Genomic DNA, 8,665 nt, shown 5'->3' with positions numbered 1-8,665 from the left:
TTGCTTGGTTTGGATGGGGGTGGGGTGAGATGAGATGTGGGGAAGGGAGGGAGGTTTGTAATTTATTGTTTGTGTGTTTTCTAAGAGCTTTCACTGTGCTTTGGCTTCCCACGAATGCCCAGGCCTCCCGTTAGAGGCGCACTGCCCACAGCCTCACCCCCAGCTGAATCTTGGGGAGAACCCAGATTTGACCAATAGGGGTAAGAGACAGTGGGCTCTGCAGAATATGGGCATCGTCTATTTTTTTTTTTTTTTTTTACAAAACAAAAGTATAAAAAGAGTGGAAAGAGCTGGAAGCGGTGAGAAATGGTTGAAACGGAGAATCAGGTGGCTTGGGCACCTGATGGGAGGCTCTTGGGCGCATCGTTGAAGGCTGACGGCTGCCTCTCACCCCTTCGCCATTCTATGCCTCAGCTTCCTCATCTGTAAAATGGGGATGGTAATGGTACCTACCTTGTAGGATTGCTGTAAGGATTAAATGAGACAGTATGTGCAAAGCGCTTGCTTAGCACAGCCTGGGCCCAGGCCTCAGAGGAAACGCTCAATCGACGTCAGCTGCTGGAATTGCCATCCTCTCTGGGGTGTCCCTGCCCTCTCCCTCCTTCTGCTCCTTGAACACTGCTAAGGAAAGTGAAAAGAAAGTCACCCATTCTGCTGCACGCTTCCCCTTGATGCTTGGGAATAAGTTTTGCCAATAAACGCGTCTGCAGTGGACTGACTGCCTTGCTGGAATTTCCCTCCCAGAGTCAGGGGTCCAGGGGGTCTTGGCCTGCCCCGGCAGACATCGTATGCATGCTGGGGCCAGAGCTGTAACCCGGGGTGTAGGCCAGGCTGGGCGGGGGGATGGCAGGGTGTGCCCTGGGGGGAACAATGCAACTGGTGGCCCTGAGTCTTAGGGTGAAGGCCAGACGCCAGTGAGAGAGTGGGAGAGCCGGGGAAAACACATATACGCTCTAGACATCCTTCTTCAGAATGAGCAAGACCCAGTAGGGAGAGGGGCTGGAAGGAGGCCTCGCTCCCTGCCCCCCACCCCGTACCATGGGCCCCACATCCCTTCAGGCCAACCAGCCCCTTTGCCTGCACTCATCAAGGTGGGCAGCCCCTTGGAGGCGCCCCGCCAGAGAGGGAATGTGGCTTGGTCTCAGTTACACAGTCACAGCATCTCTTCACCAGCTATTGCCACTAGCCCTCACTCTGGTCCCCGCGGAAGACCAGCAGATCTGAGGGGCTTCTGGGCCACACATCACTCACACCCCCCCGCCCCCCGCCCCGGAGAGGAGGATGCCAGCACATAAACCCTCCCCACGCTTCTCAGCCTTCCAACAAAAGGTCAGCGCAGGGCTGGGCCGCCTGGCTTCCTTCCCTGCGTCTATATTTACTTGCTGTCTAGCCCCAGCTGACCCCTCCCAGGCCGCTTAGGACAGCCGCCAAAGGGCCGGAGAGCTACCGTGGCCCCGGGGAGAGCCGTCCTGGCTGTCCACCTCCTACGAACAGCGGCTCCACGTCCCCACAGCAGCTGGCCCGGTCCTCAGGGCTCACAGAACCCCACTGGCCACCTTGAGCAGGGAAGGCATTAGGGAAGTGTGAAAGCCACAGTCATCAATCCCATGGACTTCCTGCCTGTCCTGAGGCCTTACGCCCCTTGCGTTTCCTGCCGCCCCCAATAGACGCCGCCTCCCACTCTCTCGACCGCCCACATTTCCTCTAAGAGCTGTCCTGCTCCCCTCCAACCCCCCAATCCATACACACTTCCTCAAAATCTCTACAGTTTTAAACCCTGCTCACCCACCCAACCCTTTCTTGAAGACGACCTTACTATGAATTAGTTGCCGAAATGAGGTCCACACTTCAGTGTGAACACAAAGTAACACCCCTCAAGGCATGAGAATAATTCAACAGAATCCAAAAGCTATATACCTGAAGANGCAGGGGAGGGTCAGAGAGAGAGGGAGTCACAGACTGAAACAGGCTCCAGGCTCTGAGCTGGCAGTCAGCACAGAGCCCGACGCGGGGCTCGAACCCACAAACCGCGAGATCATGACCTAAGCGAAAGTCGGACGCTTAACCGACTAAGCCACCCAGGCGCCCCAAATATTTTTAAAATTTTAAGTAAACTCTACACATGGGGCTCGAACTCAGGACCCCAAGGTCAAGAGTTACAGGCTCCACTGACTGAGCTAACTAGGTACTCTTATACATGAAGTTTTTTTTTTTTTTGAGAGAGAGAGAGGAGAGAGCAGAGGAGAGGGGACAGAGGGAGAGAGAGAATCTTAAGCAAGGTCCATGCTCAGCATCCCACGACCCTGGAATTATGACCTGAGCATAAATCAAGAGACAGTCGCTTAACTAACTGAGTCACCTAGGTAACCCTGGGTGCTATTTTGTTATAGGCCTATCTATGGTAACAAAAAAAAAAAAACTAGAAAGAGGCCAAATACTCTGTAATAAGGGAGTGGTTAGTAAATTATAGCAAATCAGCCCACCTCAATATAGTAGACCGATAGGTAGACGTATCAGTAGGTTGAGCATCTGACTTCCTCTCAGGTTGTGATCTCATGATTCTTGGGTTCGAGTCCCATATCAAGCTCTGTGCTGACAGTTTAGAGCCTGGAGCCTGCTTCCAATTTTGTGTCTCCCTCTCTCTCTGCCCCTCTCCCGCTCCCGCTGTCTCTCTCTCTCTCAAAAATAAATACACGTTAAAAAAATTAATGATGAGGGGCACCTGACTAGCTGGGTCGGTAGAGCACGCAACTCTTGATCTTGGAGTTGTTGGTTCAAGAGCCTACTTAGGAAAAAGAAAAACCCACATAATAATAATGACGATGAAGCAGCTGCTGGATCAGCTTGGTGTAATCACATGATCCTGGGCCTCCAAGGCCAGTGAGTTTGGAATTCCAGCTTTGTGATTTACTAGGAGAAGGACAGAAAATGTCATCTCTATCTGTAAAATGATGGTAATGATACTGACCTAACAGTATTATTGAGAGAATAAATTGAGATCACCCACATCGAGGTCCTAGCCCAGTGTTGGCATTTATTTTATTTTATTTTAATGTTTATTTACTTTTGAGAGAGAGACAGAGACAGTGCACAAGTGGGGGCGGGGCAGAGAGAGGGAGACGCGGAATCAGAAGCAGGCTCCAGGCTCTGAGCTGTCAGCACAGAGCCTGACATGGGGCTCGAGCCCACAAACAGCGAGATCATGACCTGAGCTGAAGTTGGACGCGCAACCAACTGAGACCCCAGGTGCCCCTCAGGTGCTGGCATTTAGTAAGCAAAATGCTTATTCCTGTTTCTTAAGCAAAGCATGAAGTGCTGTGACCGTCAAGGTGACAGCCATGCAGAAAAGGAAAGTGTGCACAGGAATGAAGTTTAGAGGCTTAGACGGGAAATATGAAAACACCACAGTGGTAGAGTTATAGGGGATATTTTCCCTCCTTCCCCTGGGCTTCTGGTGCAAAGGGTTAAATTCATCATCCTCAGTTCAGGATAGATTATCACTGACCATTCTTCTTTCTTCCCTTCTTTCCTTCCTTCGCCCTTCCTTCCTTTTTGTCTCCGTCCCCTACTCCTCATCCCTCTCCCTCCGTAGGCAGCCACTCTAACGTTTAACGCATATCCTTTTGTGTGACCACGTTCTCGAACACATGTTATTGAGGCTGTTTCACGTTTTATTATGGTGTTTTTAATTCACACGGAAAAGTAGACACAATAGTGCAACAAACCCCCGTATGTTTATCTCCCAGACTCAAAAATTATCAAAACTTTGTCTTGAAATCTTGCTTTCGTCTTTGCCTAAAACACATTTGTTTGTTTCACCTTTCTGAAATGTTTCCAAATGAATCTCAGATGCCGTGCCATTGCACCGCCGTACCCTTCAGCTGGGCACCCTCCCACTGACCCTGAACATTTCCTTACCAGCTGCAGGCCACCATCGCACCCAACAAAATGAGCAATGATACCTGATATTATCAAATATCCAATCTATAATGAATTTCTCAAGGTGTCTGTTTGTGGTTGGTTTGGGGTGTGTGTGTGTGCGCGTGTGTGTGTCGCTGTTTCTATACACTATCAGCATCGTGTTCTAGTCCTGGCTCTGTTGGTGCTCTTTCTGCCCCACGCTATGGTTTTAGGATCCAAAGGTTGCTCTCTGCACGCTGAGTTGCCTTAGCTCCTGTGTGGCGCTCTGTGGGGCACCCTTGCCTTTGGCTTCTTCAGTCTCCCAGGGAGGGACACCTTGCTGCACCCTAATCCCCACCTACCGATGACTTGCAGAGTCCTCAGTCCCCTTCTGGTTCTGGTGAGAACCTCTTTGAGTTATGTGCCCAGGGGCCAGGAATGGATTTGCTAGGTCATAGGGTATAAATACGTCTGTCTTGATCAAACATGGCTATATTCCTCTCCGCATTGTCCGCACTATTCAGCTCTCCCACAGCCCACGAGGCCGCCCACGAGGTTCCTATGTCCTCAAACTACTGACATTATTCAGACCTTTTGATTTTTGCTAGTCTGAGGAATTAATTACCTCATCGTTTTCTGTATTTTGGGTTTGTTTGCTTGCTTGCTTGTTTGCATTTCTCTGATCACTAAAGAGTTTGAGTATCTCTGCATTTGCTGATAAGCCTTTAAGATTTCCTATTATAGGGGGCACCTGGGTGGCTCAGTTGGTTAAATGTCCAACTCTTGCTTTCCACTCAGGTCATGATGTCATGGTTGGTGAGTTTAAGGCCCTCATGAGGCTCCACACTGACAGCTTGGAGCCTGCTTGGGATTCTCTTTCTCCTCTCTTGCCCCTCCCCTGCTCTTGCATGCTCTCTCTCTCAAATAAATAAACTTAAAAAAAAAAAAAGATTTCCTATCAGGGGCACCTGGGTGGTTCAGTCAGTTAAGTGTCCGACTTTGTTTGGCTCAGGTCATGATCTCACGGTTCATGAGTCTGACCCCTGCATTGGGCTCTGGGCAGACAGCTCAGAGCCTGGAGCCTGTTTCGGATTCTGTGTCTCCCTCTCTCTGCCCCTTCCCTGCTCGTGCTCTGTCTCTCAAAAAATAAATAATTTTTTTTAAACTTAACAAAATGATATCCCATTACAGAAACATTTTTTTCATATCATTTGGTCATATTTCTATTGAGGTTGATGCTTTTTTGGATGTTGATCTGCAAGACATTCTGGAAGGTTCTATCCTTTGTTGGTTTTAGATCTTGCTAAAATAGTCTCTATTTTGTCATCTCTGTCTTAAATTTTTTTACCTTATTGATCAAATCTTTAATTTTGATGTAATTAAATATACCCAAGAGGAAGACTTTGGACTTGATTCAGTAGACACTAGGGAGTCCCTTGCAGGTTCTTGAACTGGGGAGTGACATAATTAAAGTGAGGCACCTGCAAGCTATATACAAGAGGGATTGGCTGCAGGGGGCCAAGTTGGGAATCTGAAGGTCGATGAGCCAATAGCAGAGGCAAGCAGACATAACCTCCACCCTCACAGGCCCTGCAGTCAGGGTGGGAACATGGCATTGAACATGAGTGATGAGTATTTGCACAGAGTGGTGGGAGCAGAGCAGAGCTGGAATTAGGTATGGCTTCCTGGAGGCAGAGACAATTGCTCTGATTCCTAAAGGAAAAGGAAGAGCTGGCCCAGTGATAAGAAATGGGGAATGTCTTGAGGGAATAAAGGTCTAGAAAATGAATATATTCAGGGGTGTCTGGCTGGCTCAGTTGGTAGAGTGTGCAGCTCTTGATCTCAGGGTCTGAGCTTTATGTTGGGTGTAGAAGTTACTTAGAAAAAAAGAAAGAAAGAAAGAAAGAAAGAAAGAAAGAAAGGAAGGAAGGAAGGAAGGAAGGAAGGAAGGAAGGAAGGAAAGAAGAAAAGGAATATATTCAAGAAATACCCTGAAGATAAAGTGGGTGCATTTGCTCAGCAAAGTCAAACATGGCAGAAAGCCTGCTGGGTTGGCAGGCCACATGGTGACCTCAGAGAGTTGTTTCTTTCCCAGGCACCTGGGCCCAGAGCCAGATGACAGGAGGTAAGGAAGAGCTGGTAAGGAAGCAGAAGCAGGAGGTGTTGGCCATGGTGGGGGAGCTTGACAGGAATGGGGCAGAGAGAGCCCAGCTGACTCTTCTCCAAGATGGTCCAGAGACCACTGTCCAGGTGGGGAGAACACATTCATAGGCATGCAACCAACTTTCTTTAAACCACCTCTTCATATTTTCTTTTTTCTTTTGTTTGAAAGTTTCTTTTTGAGAGAGAGACAGAGAGAGTGAGAGAGAGAGAGAGCACGTGAGCAGAGGAGGGGCAGAGAAAGAGGGAGAGAGAATCCCAAGCAGGCTCCTCACTGTCAGCACATAGCTCAATGTAGGGCTCGAACTCACCAGCTGTGAGATCCTGATGCCAGCTGAAATCAAGAGTTGGATGCATAACCTACTGAGNCCTGCTCACGCTGTCTCTCTCTCTCCTAGAAATAAATAAAACATAAAAAAAATTAAAAAAATAGAACTGTGTATGTAAAACACTTAAAATTGTAGAACTATCTAATACAGAGAATAAAAGCCCCCAGGACCCCCCACCCCCAGTAATCACTGTTAATCATTTAGAATATATTCCTGCCAATTGATTTATATGTGAACACTAATTTACCTATTTTTCAGAAAGTAGATCATATGTAACTTTTAAACACAATTTCAGGAGTGCCTGGGTGGCTCAGTCAGTTGAGCATCTGACTTTGGCTCAGGTCATGATCTCACGGTTCTTGAGTTCGAGCCCCATGTGGGGCTCTGAGCTGACAGCTCGGAGCCTTGACCCTGCCTCAGATTCTGTCTCTCTCTCTGCCCCTCCCCTGCTTGTGTTCTGTCTCTCTCAAAAATAAATAAACTTTAACCAGAATTTTTAAAAAAACCCAGAATTTCAAATGTGTGAAACAAAAACTGATGGAATGGAAAGGAAAAATAGATAAATCCACAATTGCAGTAGGAAACTACAACCACTCTATCAATTAACCATAGAACAAGTAGGCAGAAAATTATTAAGGATATAGAACACCTGAAGAGCACTATCAACCTACTTGACCTAATTTATGTTTGTAGAGCATTCCAACTAATAACAGCAAAATACGCATTCTCTTCAACTATACCCATTACCAAAATAGACTATGTTCTGGGCTATAAAATAAATCTTAACAAATGTGAAAGAACTGAAGTCATAGGAAGTATAATCTATGTCTATCACAGAATTAAATTAAAAATCAGTAATGGGGGGCACCTGGGTGGCTCAGTTGGTTAAGCGTCTGACTTTGCCTCACGTCATGATCTCACAGTTTCGTGAGTTCGAGCCCCACATCTGGCTCCAACCTGACAGTGCGGAACCTGCTTTGGATTCTTTGTCTCCCTCTCTCTCTGCCCCTCCCCGACTCACGCTCTCTCTGTCTCTCTCAAAATAAAATAAAATAAACTTTAAAAATTAAAAAAAAACAAAAGAAATCAGTAACAGAAAGACATCTGGGAAAAAAAACCTAACTATTTGGAAACTAAGCAAGTCACTTCTAAATAACCCATGGATCAAAGATGAAGTCACAGGGAAATTAGAAAATATTTTAAACTGAAGATGAAAACAGATCAAAATTTGTGAGATGCAATTAAGCAGTGCTTAGAGGGAAATAGTATTAAATACTTAGGTAAGAAAATAAGAAAGATCTCAACTCGGTAATTTCAGCTTCTACCTTAAAAAACTAGAGAGGGGCACCTGACTTTCTCAGCTGGTGGAGCATGTGACTCGATCTCAGGGCCATGAGTTCAAGCCCCTTGTTGGGCATAGATTTTACTAAAGAAAAAAAAAAAAACCCCTAGAAAAAGAAGAGCAAATTAGAACCAAAGCAGGCAGAAAGAAAGAAATAATAAAGATAGAACAGAAATCAATAAAATTGAGTATAAAAAATAGAGAAATATAGTGAAACCAAACATTCATTCCTTGGGGAAAAAATCAATAAAACAACAAACTTCCAGCCATGCTGACCAAGAAAAAAAGGAAAAATATAAATTATAAATAATAGGAATTAGAGGATATCATTACAGACCCTAAGACATAAAAGGATAGCAAATGAATACTACTACAAACATAAATATCCATACATTTCACAACTTGGATAAAATTAAATTCCTTGAAAAACAAACTTTTGAAGCCCATTAAAAAAGATAGAGGGGCACCTGGCTGACTCAGTTAGTTGAGCATCCATCTCTTGATTTTGGCTCAGGTCATGATCCCAGGGTCATGGGATCAAGCTCCGCACAGGTCCAGCTCCAAACCTGCTTAAGATTCTCTCTCTCTGCCTCCATCCCTCTCCCTAGCTTTCATGCTCTTTCTCTCAAGAAAAAGGAAAGGAAAGGAAAGGAAAGGAAAGGAAAGGAAAGGAAAGGAAAGGAAAAATAAATAGAGACAACAAAACAACCCAATTTAAAAATGAGTAAAGGACTTGACTTAACTTTTCTTCAAAGATCTACAAATGGCCAATAAACACAGGAAAACATGACCAACATTACTCATCATTAGGGAAATACAAATCAAAACTACAATGAAATACCAGCTTACACCGATTAGGTTGGTTTCTGGAAGGAAGGAAGGAAGGAAGGAAGGGGAACAGAAAATGACAAATGTTGGTGACAATGTGGAGAAA

Source organism: Crocuta crocuta, unplaced genomic scaffold, assembly GCF_008692635.1.
Source record: "Crocuta crocuta isolate KB4526 unplaced genomic scaffold, BGI_CrCroc_1.0 scaffold289, whole genome shotgun sequence".
Classification (NCBI taxonomy): Eukaryota; Metazoa; Chordata; class Mammalia; order Carnivora; family Hyaenidae; genus Crocuta; species Crocuta crocuta.
Note: the sequence above shows the minus strand (reverse complement) of the source record.